Source organism: Theropithecus gelada, chromosome 8 (assembly GCF_003255815.1).
Source record: "Theropithecus gelada isolate Dixy chromosome 8, Tgel_1.0, whole genome shotgun sequence".
NCBI lineage: Eukaryota > Metazoa > Chordata > Mammalia > Primates > Cercopithecidae > Theropithecus > Theropithecus gelada.
Genome location: NC_037676.1, coordinates 50,793,208 through 50,811,051, shown reverse-complemented (window position 1 = coordinate 50,811,051; position 17,844 = coordinate 50,793,208). Strand labels below are relative to the sequence as shown.

Genomic DNA, 17,844 nt, shown 5'->3' with positions numbered 1-17,844 from the left:
TGCTAAAATATCAAAGGGAAATTAATGAGATATGATTTGTATGAAGACATAAAAGTCTAAAATCCCATTAGATAAACATGAACTTACATCCAAGTTACGAGAGCTCCAACAAGCCAAATTCATGCCGTGGTCCACTTTCTGTGTTCTTAATTGGGATAGTGTGAATCTGACCAAGTGCAAGGCAAGCTGCTTCCCTCTTCATATCTCTCATTACTTGGTACTGTATTTTGATCCATGTAAACACAGAAAAGAGCATAGCAGCCCCAGGAATTCAAGTTAGTCGCTAACCAGGAAGTGGGTGCACCCTCCGTATTTCCAGGGACCCTGGCGGTTATGCCGTGGGATGTGTGCGTCATGTGTGCAGCCCCTGCAGTCAGCGCCGGCAGACCCCATCCCAGACAAGGACAGCGCTGCGCAGAAGCGGTCCTGCCCCTACCTGCACGGAGCACTCAGTCTAGAAGAACAGAGTTGCTGTTTGCTGTCTTGAAAACGAAAGGAGGAGGAAGAGGAGGGGAAAGGAAAAAAGGACGAGGAAAACAAAACCACGGAGGGGGGCGAGGGGGAGGTGGAAAAACAAAAAGATTAACTGAGTGGAGAAAAAAGTTTTCATGCCATGAATTTTTTTATAAAAGGAAACAGGTAAGCAGAGAGTTAAGGGATTGGTGTTTTTCTCTTCTTTCATGGCCACAGAATGCTAGAAAATCAAATGGCAGGTCTGGGAGGAACAGCCTTGCTCCACAGAGTCTACTGAGAGGTGGTGCAGTGGGGAGACAGAATCGCAGCAGGGCAGGATGTAGAGCAGGCCAGGGCCTGCACCAGCGCCCAGGTATGCGGCTGACAGGCAGGGCGCTGGCCCGCGGCAGGTGCAGCACCGCCAGTGCCCGCGGCCCCAGGAAAAGAAAACCTGCAGGTGCCGTCAGGACATGTCCTGAGCCTCCCAAGCCACGCGCTTTTCTGAATAGCTGTCCTATGCTCATTGTCTGGCTGCAAGATGATGGTGTGCATTGGGAGGGGACGAGAGGGAGGGAGTGGTGTGTGGAGTCTCCTGCTCCGGTGGCTTTGATGACACACAGGGGCGGCTTCAGAGAGAGGAGCAGTGGGAGGAGGTGGGGCAGGCACTGGGGATCCTGGGGGGCTGTTGTGGGCTGGCTGAGCCTGTGCCAGAGGAGCGAGGGTGGGGGCTCCCCTGCCAGTCCCGGGGCTGCTCCTGTTCCCCCAGGAGAGCGCGCCTCCCTGCCCTCTCTCCCAGGCTGCATGGACGTGGGCAGTCTGTTGGCTGCGGAGCACCCCTGTGAGTATGACCTACTGTCCTTACATGCCCGGGACTCTCCTCTGTCCACCTTCAGCCATCTGCAGCACAGTGGGTCTAAGCATTTCAGTTCAGTGCTCATGGTCCCAAGAATTTCCAAATGCTGCCTGAGTCCCTGCACGTCCCATGAGCGCACATGGGTTAGCACACACTGTGGGTGCTCCGGAGCTTCTCTGTGGAGTTACCTCTCAGCCTGCTCATGACCTGTCACCAGAGGCAGTTCTAAAAATAAGCAATTATCATGTTCAGCTGGATGCAGGAGAATGCAATGCAGCCACTTGTCTTTTGCCAGCTCTGAATACCTGATCAAGGGGATCTCCCACCCTCCTCAGAAAGGGCTGGCATACATCTTAGGGGAGTGGGGAATAGAAGGGCATTTTGCCTTTGTGGAAAGTTAACTCTGTGTTGTGGCAGTTGTCGTACTGACTGCAGCCAAGGAGCAAGGAGGCAGGCATGAAGGCAGGGCAGTGCTTCCGGCTGGGCCCAGGGAAAGGAGCAATGCTCCCTGGCTAGACCCAGGGAAAGGAGCACTGCTCCCCAGCTAGATCCAGGGACAGGTGTAGTGCTCCCAGCTAGATCCAGGGAAAAGCTGCTCCCCAGCTAGACCCAGGGACAAGAGTAGTGCTCCTGGCTAGACCCCAGGAGAGAAGCAGTGCTCCCAGCTAGACCCAGGGACAGGAGCAGTGATTCCCTGCTAGACCCAGGGACAGGAGCAGTGATTCCCACCTAGACCCAGGGACAGGAGTACTGATCCCCAGCTAGAGGTGGACCCAAGCCCTTCCTTCCTTCTCCAGCCTCAGAGGGCCACTGCTGCAGCCCCCTGGAAAGGGGCTCTGAGCCCTGCACCCTGCCGTGTGCTCTGAGCCCTGCACCCTGCCGTGTGCTCTGAGCCCAGCTCTCACAGCTGATCCCCCTGGATGGAGCAAGTACACCTCTGCTTGGGCCACTGAGCAAGAACTCAGCGCCATGCCGGGGATCCCTCCTCCAGGACCCACCATGCCCCTGAGTGCACCCTACACGCAGAGGAGGCGGCGAGGTGGGACTGCACCCTGGGTGCCTGGAGCACTCAGTGCTTCACTTTACACAGTCTTTGGGGGGTGGGGGTTTCCTCAGAACACCTGCCATGCAGAGTGGGGAAGATTTAGGTGAATAGACTGAAAGCACCTAGAGTAGTGGCCAGCACATAGGAGATGTTCAGTACTTGCCAACTCTCGTGATTATGACATAATGCAAAAGTCTGTATGCATTGCTGTGTTCTCCTGTTCAGTGTCACACTCTCGAGAACAGCCATGCTGATCCTGCATGCCACCTGGGTCACACCTCCCAGTGTTCAGGCAACGTTCAGTGCGTGCTGCTGGCTGCCAGCCCACCTGCAGTTATTCCAGGGCAGGACTGGAATTCCTCCAGAGATCCGCGTCCTAAGTGGGCAGGCCTGGCAGGAGCCAAGGTGCAGTTCAGCTGCCACAAGTAGGTGATTAAGAGATTCCTCATTGTATAATACACAAATACCTTCCCTGCAAAACTGCCAAGCTACGAATGCAGTGTCTACTTCCACAGAATGCTGACTCTTGGTCAAATCAGTATCCTTGTTGGCTGAGCATCCAGGGGTGTTCTCTTTAGGAAAACAGTGCCCCTAAACTCACAGTTTACTGTGAAGAAATCTTTTCCTATACCTGTTACTAACAACCCAACTGAAACCTATTACTATGTGAGTTTTAGAGCACTTTGTTATCTAGTCTTAAGTTCGGGTTGTGTGTGCATGCATGTGTGTTGTGTATTCCTCCATGCACACGTACATGCATGCATGAGCTCACGCACGCAGTGAGACTTCCTCTCTGGATCTCCCATATCCTCAGCTTCACTTGGTTTTGCATTTACTTGCATGTCCTGCTGAGGAAGCCTCTAGATTAATGCACATGATTTTCTACTCACCCTATGACTATTCCAGTCACATCATGGAGGGTTATGGGAAAATGGAGTTCATGGTAAAGGTGAGCTGGACAGTCCTGAGATCATGAGCAGCAGATTTGCCTTCAGGCCTTTGACGACAGCCTCAGGCCACAGGTTGCTCCTGCCCACTGGCTCCTGAAGGCTGACCTACAAAAGCAGCCCTGCTCTCGGCTCTGATGGCAGCAGGTGCACGTGGGCAGGTGCAGGTGAGCAGACCCAGATGAGCAGACCCAGGTGAGCAGACCCAGGTGGGCAGACCCAGGTGGGCAGGCACAGGTGAGCAGACCAGCTGGCTGATGCTGACAGCTGAGAGGGTAGAAAAGTAATGCCGTAGTCCCCTAAGCCACACAAACTCTATGTAGTCATACTAAGTTGGTTCCTTATAAACAATCAAGAAAGAGTGCGAATATAGAACCACAGTAGCACTCACTATACAAGCCCATCTAGTAGCACCTAGAATTGCCCTTTGATGGACAGCATCAAGCTGGATGAGCATGAGCAGAAAGCAAGGAAAGTAAAGCAAATGCTCTTTTTGGCAGCTAGAAATAAAGTGGCCAGTCACAATGAGGAAGAACATGGATGGGCCCTGCCAGCAGTAAGGCAGACCACCTTCCTCAGCATCCCTCTGCAGCAGTCCTGGAGGGCTGAGTGGGTTTGCTGGCTGGGAAGAGAAGACTGATCTGCTTCGGAAGGCCTGTCAGTACATCTAATATTAAAAGGAGATTTATCCCCACTGTGCACATCAAGTGGACAGAGGCCTCCTCACCACCTTTCACCCACACGTGCACTGCCACACATGGGTCTCTGACTAGAAAGTTCAGGGGCAGCACGGGGAGGGCCCAGGACCTGCCAGACCACCCCCCATGTGTTCTCACATCTGCACGCCAACGCCCCAGCATGGGTGCTACACGGCGTGGCCCCTTCCTCTGTAATTTATGGCTTGCTGTGTACCTCATGCTGCCACTTAGTACCTGAAGAAAACATTCCTCCCCCTAACACACATCCCCTTGTTTATTTCTGCCTCCCTCCTGCCTGTTTTGCTCCACACTGCCCCTGTTATGGGGCCTCAGCCACTCACACAGAATTCTGGGCCCTCGCGGTTTGTCAGGTGAGAGGACATTAGTCTACATGGATGAAACTCGAGCGCCCTCCCCGCTAAAGTGCACTGTCACCGCCTCCCTCCCTTTGCCACCAGACATCCACTGACTAGACGATGGTCACTTAACCGCCTGTCACCTGTGCAGTGGACAGAGCATTCTCGTACCCTACATGAAATGCACAGCCTGTGTGAAGAGGTCCAATAAAGCAGAAAATGAGATTTTTCACTCCTGTCACTGGAGAATACTTGGAGTATTTCAATCACTGCTGTGGTCACAAAGTCAGTGGCACCTGCTCCACCACTAATAGCAAAACTTCCTCATTGTTCCAGCACCGAGGAACAAATCACAGGGGTGCGAAAACTGCAGACCCTGGAGTCCAGCCTTGCAAGCCAGACGCAGCTCCCGGGGCAGAGGACGGGCCTCCCGCACCCGCAGGGATACCCCTCCTCTGCTCTCAGCCAGGCCCCTGCTCAGGAGTTGTTTGCTGCCACTTACTTCTGAGTCTGCCTCTCCCTGTCTCTCTGAACAGGCTCATCTCTGCAGACATCTCTTACAGCTTTAAAAGATTATATAAATTTTTCAAGATCCAGTAGCACACAGCCTTTGGTTTTACAAAAAGCTTACAAGTTGTTTCTGATGAACACTGGCCTTCTCATGTCAACAAATGCCTGTTTCACCAAACGATGGGTCTCACCTCTCTTCCGAGATACCCACTAGTATAAACACAGCATGAGCCCACATATGTGAGATGGGTTTATTATGGTCTTGAAACACCATAATAAGGAAAGAAATTGACAACAGATTGAATGAAGGCAAGCAAGGTCTCGCCCTGGCCTGCGGCCGGGAGGGAGAGGCAAAAAGGGCGGTGTTTTTCTCTCCTTTCATGGCCACAGGATTCTAGAAAATCAAATGGCAGGTCTGGGAGGAACAGCCTTGCTCCACAGTCTACTGAGAGGTGGTGCAGTGGGGAGACAGAATCGCAGCAGGGCAGGATGTAGAGCAGGCCAGGGCCTGCACCAGCGCCCAGGTATGCGGCTGACAGGCAGGGCGCTGGCCCGCGGCAGGTGCAGCACCGCCAGTGCCCGCGGCCCCAGGAAAAGAAAACCTGCAGGTGCCGTCAGGACATGTCCTGAGCCTCCCAAGCCACGCGCTTTTCTGAATAGCTGTCCTATGCTCATTGTCTGGCTGCAAGATGGTGGTGTGCATTGGGAGGTGATGAGAGGGAGGGAGTGGTGTGTGGAGTCTCCTGCTCTGGTGGCTTTGATGACACATGGGGTGGTTTCCAAGTGAGGGGCAGTGGGAGGAGGTGGGGTGATCCCAAGGGGCTGGTGTGCGCTGGTTGACCCTGTGCCAGAGGAGGCGGGGTAGGGACTCCTCTGCCAGTCCTGGGGCAGCTCCTCTTCCCCCAGGAGGGTACCCCTCTCTCCTGATGTCTGGGAAAGTTAGATGGGGAGCCCTACACACCTTCAGATCCAGTCCTCACTGTCTGCAACAGGCTTCAGTCCTTGGCCGGTATTTAGTATTTCCCTCCATTATTTTGTGGGAAAAAAGGAAGACATGTTAAGCTCGCAACACTTTAGAAGATAAATGTGACACTAACAGTGCCATCACCGCAGTTTGCTATGACAAGCCACGTCAGTGTGGTCACAGGGAGAACCGGGTCTGACCCATTGCCCACAGAGCGGACTGCGCATGGCTGGCCTCAATCACGCACCCCTGATGCCATACCCTGCTGCATTTTTTCTGTTTATGTTTCTCTCTTTTTCCCTTCTATAGAATGTAAATCCATGAAAACATGGCCCTAGTCAGTCCTCTTCAGTGCTGTCTTCCCACATGGTAGTGGGCACTCAGTCAATATTTGCTGAATGAGTGAAGGATCGAACCCCACGGTACAGCATTAGTGGAAAACTTATTTTGACCTGGATGTCAATGGAGTGTGTGTGCTCAAGGCAATGTTGTTTTTCAAGAAAGCGGATGTGACGCCATTGTACACCCGACAAATATAAATTGCAGGGCTCAGCAGCTCTCCACGGCCTACACCTCTGACAGTTTTTGATGTGCTGTGTGAAACCAAGAACAGAAATGGATGTCTCCATTCTACTCATCCATGCGTAGCTGCGGTAGCAGCCCATTCCTTTTGGTCGTGTTTCATTTGGTATTAAAAATGCCCCTGTAGGCTGGGTGTGCTGGCTCACACCTGTGATACCAGTACTTTGGGAGACCAAGGCTGGAGGATTGCTTGAGACCATGAGTTCAGGACCGGCCTGGGCAACATGGTGAAACCCTGTGTCACAAAAAAATGCAAAAATTAGCCGGGCGCAGTGGTGCTCGCCTATAGTCCCAGCTACCAGGGAGGCTGAGGTGGGAGGATCACTGAGCCTAAGAGGTCGTGGCTGCAGTAAGCCAAGGTTGTAACACTGCACTCCAGGCTGGGTGATAAAGCAAGACCCTTGGAGAACAAAAGGGAGTTAACCACAGACACTCGCACACCTGGCAAAGTTACTGGAATAAGCATGTCTTTGCCTGGAGAACAGCAAGGGCTGATTCAATGCCTTTATTTGAACTCTGCGTGTGGAATTTTATTACTTTGAATATATCCTCCAAAAAATGGAACTAAAGTAAACAGACTATCTAACTGAAGTGTATCATAAGTTTGGTTTGATTTAAATAGATTATTATATTGATAAGGTTATAACAAACTGTGACAATGCATTAAGAAATAAGCATCATGTGAAACTTAAAAATTAAGCTATGAGATATTCTATGATTCCTAAGATGGGCCCCTGTAGGCACAGGTAACTGAAGGATTTCACTAGGGTGATGATTCTGTTCATCTTCAGCCTCCTGGTAAAGTTGATGAGGGGTTTGAAACCTATAGGTTTTTAGCACTCGGCTAACCACAAAACCATAACTTTCAAAGGAGGCAGATGTGCAGGTCAACAGGATAGGAAATTATACGGTAAACGTTACACTGACTGAGAAACTCTCTCCCTTCCTCAGCAGGCACTGTTATTCTTAGACAGGATAGGTTCTGAGCTGGTCAGGAGGTTAGGAGAGGGTGTTAGGGCAACTTGGTGCTTCTGAAAGGCTGTTCAGGTTCTTGGCACACACTACAACTCTCTGAAAGACAATGGATTTCTGGAGATCCTTTAAGTCACCTTTGCCACGATGCTGCAACCCTAGGCCTGTCCATGCGCCCACACCTCCGTGCCTCTTGCAGGAATGGACTTCCTTCCCTTTTTCTCCCTTCTGCCTGGCAAATTTCTGCTCTCCCTCCCCTGTGAAGCCCTTCCAGCCTCTGCCAAGAAGTCTTACCACCCTGAATGCATTGTCCAGGCATCTCTTACAGCCTGGGAGAGCATCACTCTTACTATCGACTTTGATGTCATGAAGCCTGGGACTCACATTCTCCATAGTGCCTTTTTCTAGTATATAATAAGCCCGCATTAAACTGATGACAAATGAAGAGCGTGCTCAGCTCAAACTTGTGATGCTAGAATCTCAGAAATTTCCCCATACATCCCCAGAATTCAGCTCTTCCTTTGCAAATGACAAATGTCCTGTAGCAAACCATCTGTGGGAGCCTTACAGTGCCATGGCCTCTCAGAAAGCATGCACCCCATGGACCTGGCCACCTTTGGAATGAGTTCCCCTCCACAATCTGAATCTTCATTATTTTAAACCTTGAACACCATCTCCTCAATTTCTTCCTCCCAAACTGCACTTTGTCTTCCATGTCATAATCGCCCCCACTACCTACCTCAGTACTGACGTTTTATCCCAGTTTTCCAGCCTGCACTGGCCTCTTTCCCTCCTCCCTTCTGGGCATTCCTTGTGCCTTTTCTCCATCTGAGTGACTCCCTCTCATGCACCAGACATGTTCCTGGTGTTGTCTTTTCCCAGAAACTCTCTCTGGTGGCTCTTGGTGTGCTGTGTTCCCTTAGTAGGGTTAGCACACTCCCCAGTTACCCTACTGCTGTACTTGGCCCTGTAAAGTGCAATTTCCTGTTAGTGTATCTTTATACTCTACAAAATATAAACTCCTCAAGGGACAAAATAGATCTCACTTACCTGCAATTTCCATGTCAATACATGACAGTTAAGCTCCCCGCCGTGTGTGAAGACTCTACAAACCGCCTGGGGCGGGTCTGTAAAGAGGAGGGCTTTGCAGAAGCTAGAGAGCTGGATCCTTGGAAAGTTAGAGCACTCCAGGAAGATTGCTAAGTAAAGAAAACCAAACCCATGTGTGTCCTCTACAGGCTTGAAATTCAAATGGGAGAACCCAACACATCTCCATTCAGAAGTTGGTATGAAGAATTTACCCATATTTCCCCTTTCGCCCACAATGCAATCACTGCTCCTTAAAGACTATGTCAGATTAATCTTGGGTTTTCTTACAACTGACAGCCTGCAGGATTCTCACCCATCCGTTGTGAGAGGTGTGCCACCCAGGAAAGCAATGGGTGGCTGGGTGTCTTAGGGCAAATTCCAAAATATGATTCCCATCTGAACTCTCAATGAATGATGTTACAAGTCTATCTTTCCTTTGTCGACTAAGAGTGCATCCCTCTTTGAAGGTGTACGTCAACTTCCACTTCTTCCATGACACATCCCCAACCTTAGATTCATCAAAAAAAAAAAAAAAAAAAAACAGAACTTGAAAATAAGAGAGGGATGAAGGAATTCCCTTCTCCAAATCCAGAGCCATCTTTGTCTTTATCACCAATTTGGCACAACTTTTTCAGATAGGAGACTTGAGAGATTTGTATTAACCACTGCCCTCACACATGTTCATATTGCAACATTGACTAGCACAGTGTCTTATTTGATATAGGTGTTTCAAAAATATTGATTAATTGGCTAATGAAAAGAACACACTGATCACTGAAAGAAAGGAAACATCTCCCAGGAAGCTGAAGGCCAGAGTTTCTAGTGAACATGACCATCAGTCTTTAGGGTTATCCTGACCACCATGAAAATGAAGCCTAATTTCCAAAAGCTGTCAGTGGAAGGGCCACATGCTGAGTCCCAGGACTGGTGACTGGTTAAATAGTATCCATGCCCTAACCTGAGTAACGGTAAGATTTTTATTATTTGTGTGGCATTTTTATACTTTGCAAATCACTTTTATATCTATGACTTCATTGGATGTTTACAACCATCCTGGAAGTTGATGGGGCAGATGTGGTGATTATCAGATTAATAGACTGAGGCACAGAGAGGTCAGGAGACTTCAGCCCCGATATCTGCCTAAGGGAAATGAATGTGAGCAAGATGCAGCGCTGGGCCCAAGAGACAACAGCCTATGGGACCAAATGGAAGTGTGCAGAAGGCCAAAGCAGAGGTCTGCCATGAGTGCTCAGGAAGCACAGAGGAGACAAAAAGACAGACTGCCCTGATGCCCACACTGCACCCAGTGGACCAGCTCCATGGGACCTGAGCAAGAGACTCAGATCCTCCCGACTCTGCAGTTTCTGGAGGGATGAAAGGCGCTCTGAATGTGTGAGCTACAATAATTATGTTTGCTTTAATGGAGCAATGCTGGCTTTTGTTGTGCTACAGTGCAAAGGCCTAATTATTCAAACGCAGTCATTAGTTCCCACACAGCAGAGATGACGGCAGACATTATAAAGATAACATCTCTTGGCCCTTTGCCTGCCAGCCCCAGCCACAGGGACACTTCAGACACGACAGCAGCTCCTGCCAGGACCACGCAGCACATGGCCCAGGACATCAGAGACCAGAGTTGACCTGAGACATCTGGAGGGAAGGGGGCCGCGTGAGCCCCTCCCTCCAGGGCCCCCAGGTGAGGGAGGTGCAGGCAAGCCTGCTAGGAGCGGAGTGACCCCAGCTGCCCGGAACCCTCTGTGTCCTGCTGGCTGTCTTCATACAGACAAGCAGCTCCCATCAGGGCAGACACCGTGTCAGGAACCCATTTCAAACATACAAGGCTGAAAGGAAATCATTCATTTCACCACAGGACGAGATGTACCCAGAAACCTGTCCAACTTCTTGCCGCCACCACCAGGGAAAAAAAAAGTGACGAGCCGAATTTGTAGGGTATACGATTGCTCAAACGGGCATTCAGGAGCAGGCGCTGGCCTGCCTGCATTTTTCCTATCCCAGCCCTTCTATGAGTAACTATTAGGAAAACACAAAGGGCTTTAAAAAGTTCAAAGAATTTATCTAAAAAGTGACTGCATCATTATCACCACGAAACTGCTTAATATTTAGACTTCTGTAAACTAAAACCAAAAAAAAAAAAAATCTAAGTTGAGAGGAGAACAGGGGTTATTTTTCCTTTGCACCAGCCACAGCAGGGATTTCCTGGAAGTCAGGTCCCTTGGGCTTTGTTCTCTTTCCTCTGCATGCACAAACACACCTCCCTTTCTCCCATGCAACCTGCCCGGAAACTGGAGACCTGGAAAGAAGAGACAGGGCTCTCAGGAAATATTTCGCTTGACCAAGATTTTTGCCACCCTGTTCTTTAATTATATTTTCCTCTGGCTGCTTTTCACACATCCACCCAAGGTAGAAGGAATATCTCCCATAAAAATTGTAGTGTGAAGAGTTCTCCATTTTACAAAAGAAAAAAGTGAGGGGGAAATCTGCCATAATAATGAGGGAAGCCATCTTCTGTTCGTTAGCAGGGACTTTCTTTGAACAATGCCCCAACCTGCCATCCAAGGAAGACTTGCGTGGGAGCGACGGGAATGGAGAGGTGAAGGCTGCCCGGGTTCTAAGGACGCCCCTCCATGCAGCCTGGCAGCAAATCCTCCTGGGTGAGGCATTTCCGGCTCAGTGTGTTGCTTTTTTTCCATGTGGAGTTGTAGAAGAAAACCTGGGAAGGGATTAAGTCAAGCATTTGCTTCCCAGCTGAAGAAAAGGAACATGGACCTCAGAAAGACTGAAGAAGTTGAGAGCTCTGGAAGTGCATCAGTTTTTAAAACCACACACACACAGTTTAAAAGAAATTTTTTTTTTAAATAACAGTTAAAATATTAACAATGAGAAGCAGCAGTGCACACACAGGCATGGCTAGCTTTGTGGCTGAAACAGAGGAAGGTGGGTCATGGCCTGTTACGAAGAATGGAAAGAATTGCACAGGTCTGGAAAAGATCTGGAAATGACACTCCCATCCATATTTTAATGCCAAAGCAAGAGAATATCAAGAAATCACCAAATGCCATCCTGGGAGGTCAGAATCGGGGGAGACAGGGGACACCTCATAAATCAAAGGCTAGTCCTGGAGACAGGAAAACAGGGCCAACAGTTCCCGGGCCTTGCAGCTCGCTGGTGGGTGCAGTACTGAGAAGAATGAGGGTATGTGTTGTGCTAGAATCCTGGTTTTCCTGGGGCTGAGGAGTGGGTCTAGAGTCAGCACACAGGCTTTTGGACCCAGCGCTCGCTACAGTACCTCACTCAGCTTCTGCACAGAACAGGTCCAGGAAGCGGTGTCTACAGGTGCAGGTGAAGATGGAAGACAGACTAATTGAACTGAAGGAGGCTCTGAGCAAAACAGTCACCCCCTCCTCCACCCAACCACTGCCTCTCCTCCCATCCAGCTCACGCTCCTACAAAGTCAAACCGTGCTTGCTTTTCCTGGTGAGTTTCTTCTAAATGAATGTACTTATCTCTTTCTACATGAAAAACACTAAGGCAAAACCAGGCACCTTTGGCTTCTGCATGCAGCTCTGTAGCCATGGATGAGATTGAGCCACAGTTCTTTTACAGCCTCCTTGAAGACAGACTGAGGACGACAATGCCCCATCCAACGCAGCCCACCAGGGCTTGGTGTGTAGACCCCACCCCCACTATTCCTGCAGACTAGCGCTCAGCCTCTGAGCGGCATGACCGCAAGCAGTCATGCGGCCATCTGTTCAGACCCAAGGCCAAACCCACACTCCTGTGAGGGCCACGGGATTCCCTTGGCAGAAGAAAACATTTTCCATTGTCAGTATTCCCAGGGAGAGGCCAGTCTTGGGGCAGGATGAAGTGGAGGAACATGCCCTCTGCTGTGGGCCTAAGTGCCAGGCCTGAGGTGTCCCGGGGTTGGGGGAGGCAGTGGCCTGAAGAGGGGAAGGGATTAGTGTCAACCCTGGGGACCCTGGCTGCCCTTCCGATAGCATGTTTGGGGGTTCTTGGCCTGTCTTTGTGCATGAACCATGTTGGCTCTTATGAAACCTACAAACTTCCTTCTCAGAATAATGCCATAAGTACACAAAACTAAATAGGATTAAAGAAAAATATTAAAATAAGCCGTATCCATGTACTCTCTGATTAAGAAGTCACTTGAGAACTCAAGTGACCTAGATTTTGGCATGAACTGTAAATGGGGAACAGCCATGGTGAGATCTGGTTCTGCAGTTGCAGGCTGTGCTGTGCCATACACGCTGCCACTGTGATGAAGGACACCTGGCCCTCGCAGAGCACGCAGTGCAAACCTCCCCGGGCCTCTGGGTGCTGGCTGGAACCACTTTCATTTTGTTTTATACTCAAATGTCCAAGGATTGGCTAAGAAGTTAACTAAAGTGTCATTTCTAAGTACAAAGACATTTCTGTAGAAGCATATGCTTTATACATTGTATTGAGTAGATTCACTTATATAGGACATCAACACATTATTTTCTATTTTATACTACTTTTCTTATGAAGTACTCACATCATAAATAAACCCGAGGATGTTCTCTTAGAGACAGATAAACATAGGGTACCAAGGACTTGGTTTTCATTTTGCTTTCCATCTTCATAGTGACTTTTCAGTGGCTAAGCTCACTGCAAGCTTTTCACGGAGCCTGAGAGCCGTGTGCACTCTGGGCCCTGGTGCTCTGCAGCAACGATGTTTAGCAGGTTGCAGCATTGGCTCACCTGCTGCTGTGGAGTTCTGCGTCTCCAACAGGCACCTGCACACGCGGAGGTGTTGTCATTACCCTCAGTGCTATGCACACAGGCGAGTCTGGACCTGTTGCGAGTTGCCTCCGGTAATCACAGACCCAGACACACAGTGCAGTGGAGAAGCTGGGGAGACAAGCAGCACCCACACCCTGTGCCTCCCAACCTCTGTCAGGACCCCGCATCCCCACCACTCCCCTCTGCACCCACCTTACCTGGGCCTGAGTCACAACCCAGAGTCCGCATGCCAGGTCCAGCACCCACTCCTCTCACTCTGCCAGCCACGCCCTCACACAGACATTCCAAGACAAGGGAAAGGGGCTGTGGGGAAGCCTCTGACCTAACATGAAAGGCCTCTCATGGTTTCCAACTACAGGGAGAGGGGGACGTGAGGGATGCTGAGATTTCCTCCAATGACCTCTCTGCAGCAGCTCCTTCAAAGGAGCCCTTCTTTTCCAGTTGAAGGCAATACTTTTTCACTTTTTGTATTCAGACTGGTTAACAGGCAGCTCTGATCGCTCTTAAGACTGAGGTCCTAGGAGAGTCTGGGAGCAAACTCACTTCCTTGTGGCATTGAGGGAAGACACCTAGTCATCCTGAGCTCTCTACCTGGGACATGCCTTACTCAGGCTGCTGGCCCACACTCTACCACACAAAGTCTTATTTTCAGAGCACACTCAAGTTCAACTTCCTCCTCTCCATGACTCCCCACAGATTGTGGCTTCTGCTCCGTGGGGGAGTGCAGCACGAGGATTTCTGCTCCTCCCATGAGTCTGAAAGGTTTCCACATCCAAGCAAGCCCTGGATGGGGTTCATTTCAGTTCCTGGTCAAAACATAGGGGCCGTTATACTCAACTACCCAGGACAAGGTGCTGGAAGAAAAATTCTCCAGATTGTAAAGTTTAATGTTGAAATATCAAGTAAGGCATTTATTTTCTTTGGGATCATGCAACAGATCCAAAAGCAAGAGAGTAAACTTCTCATTTCTATGCAAATCAGTTTTCCAAGGGAAAGAAAAAGAATGATGAATGGAAGGACCCTAAGATCAGGGAACCTCAGGGAGTTATTTTACCTCCTGCACTTGATTCATCTGCAAAATGACACGTGGCATCCACTTCCTCAGGAGAAGACAAACCTACAGAGAACACTGAAGTCTCACTTTCCTATGACTAATGTTTACAATGCAAGAACATTTGTTCAAAGTAAGCCTACCCAAGAGCTGGAGTAGACATTTACCCATAACTCCCAACACGGCCCTACAGAAATCACAGGTGGCTTCAGGTGAGCCCCAGACACCTGGAGCTCCTTATGAGTAGTGTGGCAGGTAAGCCTTTGATAAAACCCAGCTCTAAAACCTCGGCAAGGGCCACTTGGCTTTCCAACATTCTTTTGTGTGTCAAAGCTCCAGCCTGATGCTTCCAAAGACACATGCTCTGTAGGCTTTGTGGCAATTCTCGTGGCTGAGCACTCTGCAGCGCATTGGCAAGGAGGTGCTCTTCCCCTCCCAAATATGCAGGCCAGAGCATGTGAGCGACAGCTGCCTGGCCTGCCCTCCTTAGCCTGGCAGAGCGAGAAACCTTGCTCAGGCAGCTCCCCATGGCTGGAAGGCCCTCCCTCCCTCCCTTCCAGTTCCTCTTCTACACTGGTGAGGTGCATGGGCCTTTATTGCTCTTCTACAAATATAGGGAAACTGAGGCTATCACTGCTATGTCCCCAACACGCATCTCTCACATCACACTGAAGGGCAGCATCTCAGTCTCTCTGAGATTACAGACTCTGGTCTCCCACTTGGGATGATGATGTTGACTCTGGAGGAGCAAATAAGTACTTTTCCGTCAGTATGTTAGGTACTTAGAGCAGTATCAAGTGTTCAGCTATTCTTTGTATCATGTTTAATATTATTAGTCCAACATGTCTTAAAAGCATTTTTTCTGATACTGTTTTGGTTCCCTTAGACACTTACCCCGTTTTTATGCTGTTTTTCATAGAAAGGCTTAGTTAATTATTATGTTTGGCCAGAGTTTAAATAATCTAACTTCCTTTTTATCAGATCCCCTCAAAAGCCATAGCGATTTAATGACATTTGTTGAAATATATCAACCACCCTGTGAAATGGGCACTGCAGAATTGTCATGGCCCGGCATGTGTCCCTGGTGCTAGTGTGGGTATGCATGTGTGATGATTTTGTTTGTTTCCATGGAGTGTTTTGTTTCTAGCTGAGGGGAGGGCATGAAGGGGTAAACTATCAGGATCATTTTCCAGCAGTCACTTGTTCTAGAATGGGAACCTGTTCCTGTGAAAGATTCCAAGCTTCACCTCCTGTTACCATAAATGGGTTATGTATTTCCTGTATAGACAGAACAATAAAAGCGAACTACAGGACTCACTGGAGTGGAGGAGATCTGGGAACTCTGCTTACAGCATGGGAACTGAGCAAGCCAGCTTTTCACAGTGATTGATGCTGCAGGTTTAAGAGTGCCAAGGAGGACTGGGCCCAGTCTCCTCCTGAATTCATTAGCTGTGTTTTCTGTACACAGGGCTACCTGTGTCTTTTTGGCAGGGGATCATAAAGCCAAGTGACAGCACCTGCTCTGCTCTGCCGTTGCTTCTGCAGCCTAGGTCAGAGGGGATTCTGCCATCTGCACAACTGCTGGAGTCCCAAACCTTCCTAACAGGCTAACAGCCCGACGAGAACCCACACTGAACACCAGCGGCACCCATGCCACCACAGACCAGTGCATCCCACCCCGCTGGGGAAATCCAATTTTGTAAATACAAGTAGCCCACCAAAAGAAAAAGTTAGGGTCAAAGCTATTTCTCTTTTTTAAAAAAAGAAAAGTGGGCACCTGTTTTGCTTAAATTTGACTGCAGGCCACACCTGCACAGATGAGCCTGCGCAGGCCGGCTGCAGAGCAGTGACAAGGTGGCACAGGCTGGAGGAGGGGCTGCCCCACCCCAGCGCACAGGGCTCACCCCACACACACGCAGTCCTGGCCCCAGATTGCATCTGCAAGGGGACTGACTAGGTCTGAGGCAAAGTCTCTGCTCCAGAGACAGGGCTCCCCTTTCTATCTCCTCCAGCAGATCATTATTGGAGTTCATCCACTTTGAACACTATCTATTCATCATCCTACACTTCCTGCACGCCAAGCACCTGGGGCATTTGTACTCCCGACACTCACGACCATCCTAATTCCTAATAAAGTAGCAAACATCTTATAAGGAAGCAGAACAGAAAGAAGTGGGTACTGAAAGAACTACTTTGTGTTAATTTCACTTGAATAATTAGACAACCTCCTAGCAAATCTTAAAGTAGACCAGAGACTCAAAGATTTAATATATTGTGTATTCTTTTCCTATCTACATTCATTCATTGAGTAATTACTCAGTAATCACTATGTGCCAACACTCAGTCAAAATTCTACATTTTTCTTTTTTGAAACAGGATCTCACTCTGTAGTCCAGGCTGGAGTGCATCATAGCTTGATCACAGCTCACTGCAGCCTCAGCCCCCTGGGCTCAAGCCATCCTTCTGTCTCAGCCTCACCAGTAGTTGAGAGGACAGGTGCGTGCCATCACACCCAGCTAATTTTTTAATTTTTTTGTAGAGATAATGTCTCTTTATGTTGCCCAGGTGAGATATTTTTTATATTGGCCTCATGATTAATTTTACCTGTGTTAAGTGGCTTAAATCCGGATTACACATTATCATGATAGACTATAATAATTTTAAATGCATTACCAAATATATATATACGTGATATTTTACAAGAACTTAAAGGAGTCAGTCCTTACCCTCATGGAATTTGCAGTCTATGTTTAATGTAATTCTATGTTCACTGAATATAGAATCAATATATAATCCCTGATATGTACTATTGGTAATTGGGTCAAAGATTTGTCTCATTATTGCATTATTGTCAATATATAATCCCCAATATTACCATTAGTAATTAGGTCAATGAGTTGTCTCATTATTGCAGTTTTGTCAATATATAATCCCCAATATGAACTATTAGTAATTAGTTCAATGAATTTTCTCATTATTGCAATATGTATATTTACATTGATACAATAAGAGTCACCAGAAGCAATATGAGTTTCTAAGGTAATTCCTTGAAAAAAATACACACAACATATCTTGTTGGGAGCCATTGTGAATATTTCACCAAAAAAATTTTTAAAAGTTACAACTTTTTTTTTTTTCTTTTTTTTTTTTTTAATTTATTTATTATTATTATACTTTAAGTTGTAGGGTACATGTGCATAACGTGCAGGTTTGTTACATATGTATACTTGTGCCATGTTGGTCTGCTGCACCCATCAACTCGTCATTTACATCAGGTATAACTCCCAATGCAATCCCTCCCCCCTCCCCCCTCCCCATGATAGGCCCCGGTGTGTGATGTTCCCCTTCCTGAGTCCAAGTGATCTCATTGTTCAGTTCCCACCTATGAGTGAGAACATGCGGTGTTTGGTTTTCTGTTCTTGTGATAGTTTGCTAAGAATGATGGTTTCCAGCTGCATCCATGTCCCTACAAAGGACGCAAACTCATCCTTTTTTATGGCTGCATAGTATTCCATGGTGTATAT

The 17,844-nt window shown here is 48.5% G+C and overlaps 1 protein-coding gene across 1 annotated transcript in view; it reads left to right on the top strand.

The window, feature by feature from the left end:
• EFCAB1 (EF-hand calcium binding domain 1) overlaps nucleotides 1-12,938 on the top strand; it is a 37,876-nt gene extending 24,938 nt beyond the window's left edge. The window contains exons 7-8 of the mRNA XM_025394375.1: nucleotides 3,289-3,294; nucleotides 12,905-12,938. The gene's annotated coding sequence lies outside the window, so the exon portion shown is untranslated. The remainder of the gene's footprint in view (nucleotides 1-3,288; nucleotides 3,295-12,904) is intronic.
• Nucleotides 12,939-17,844: the final 4,906 nt, after the last annotated feature.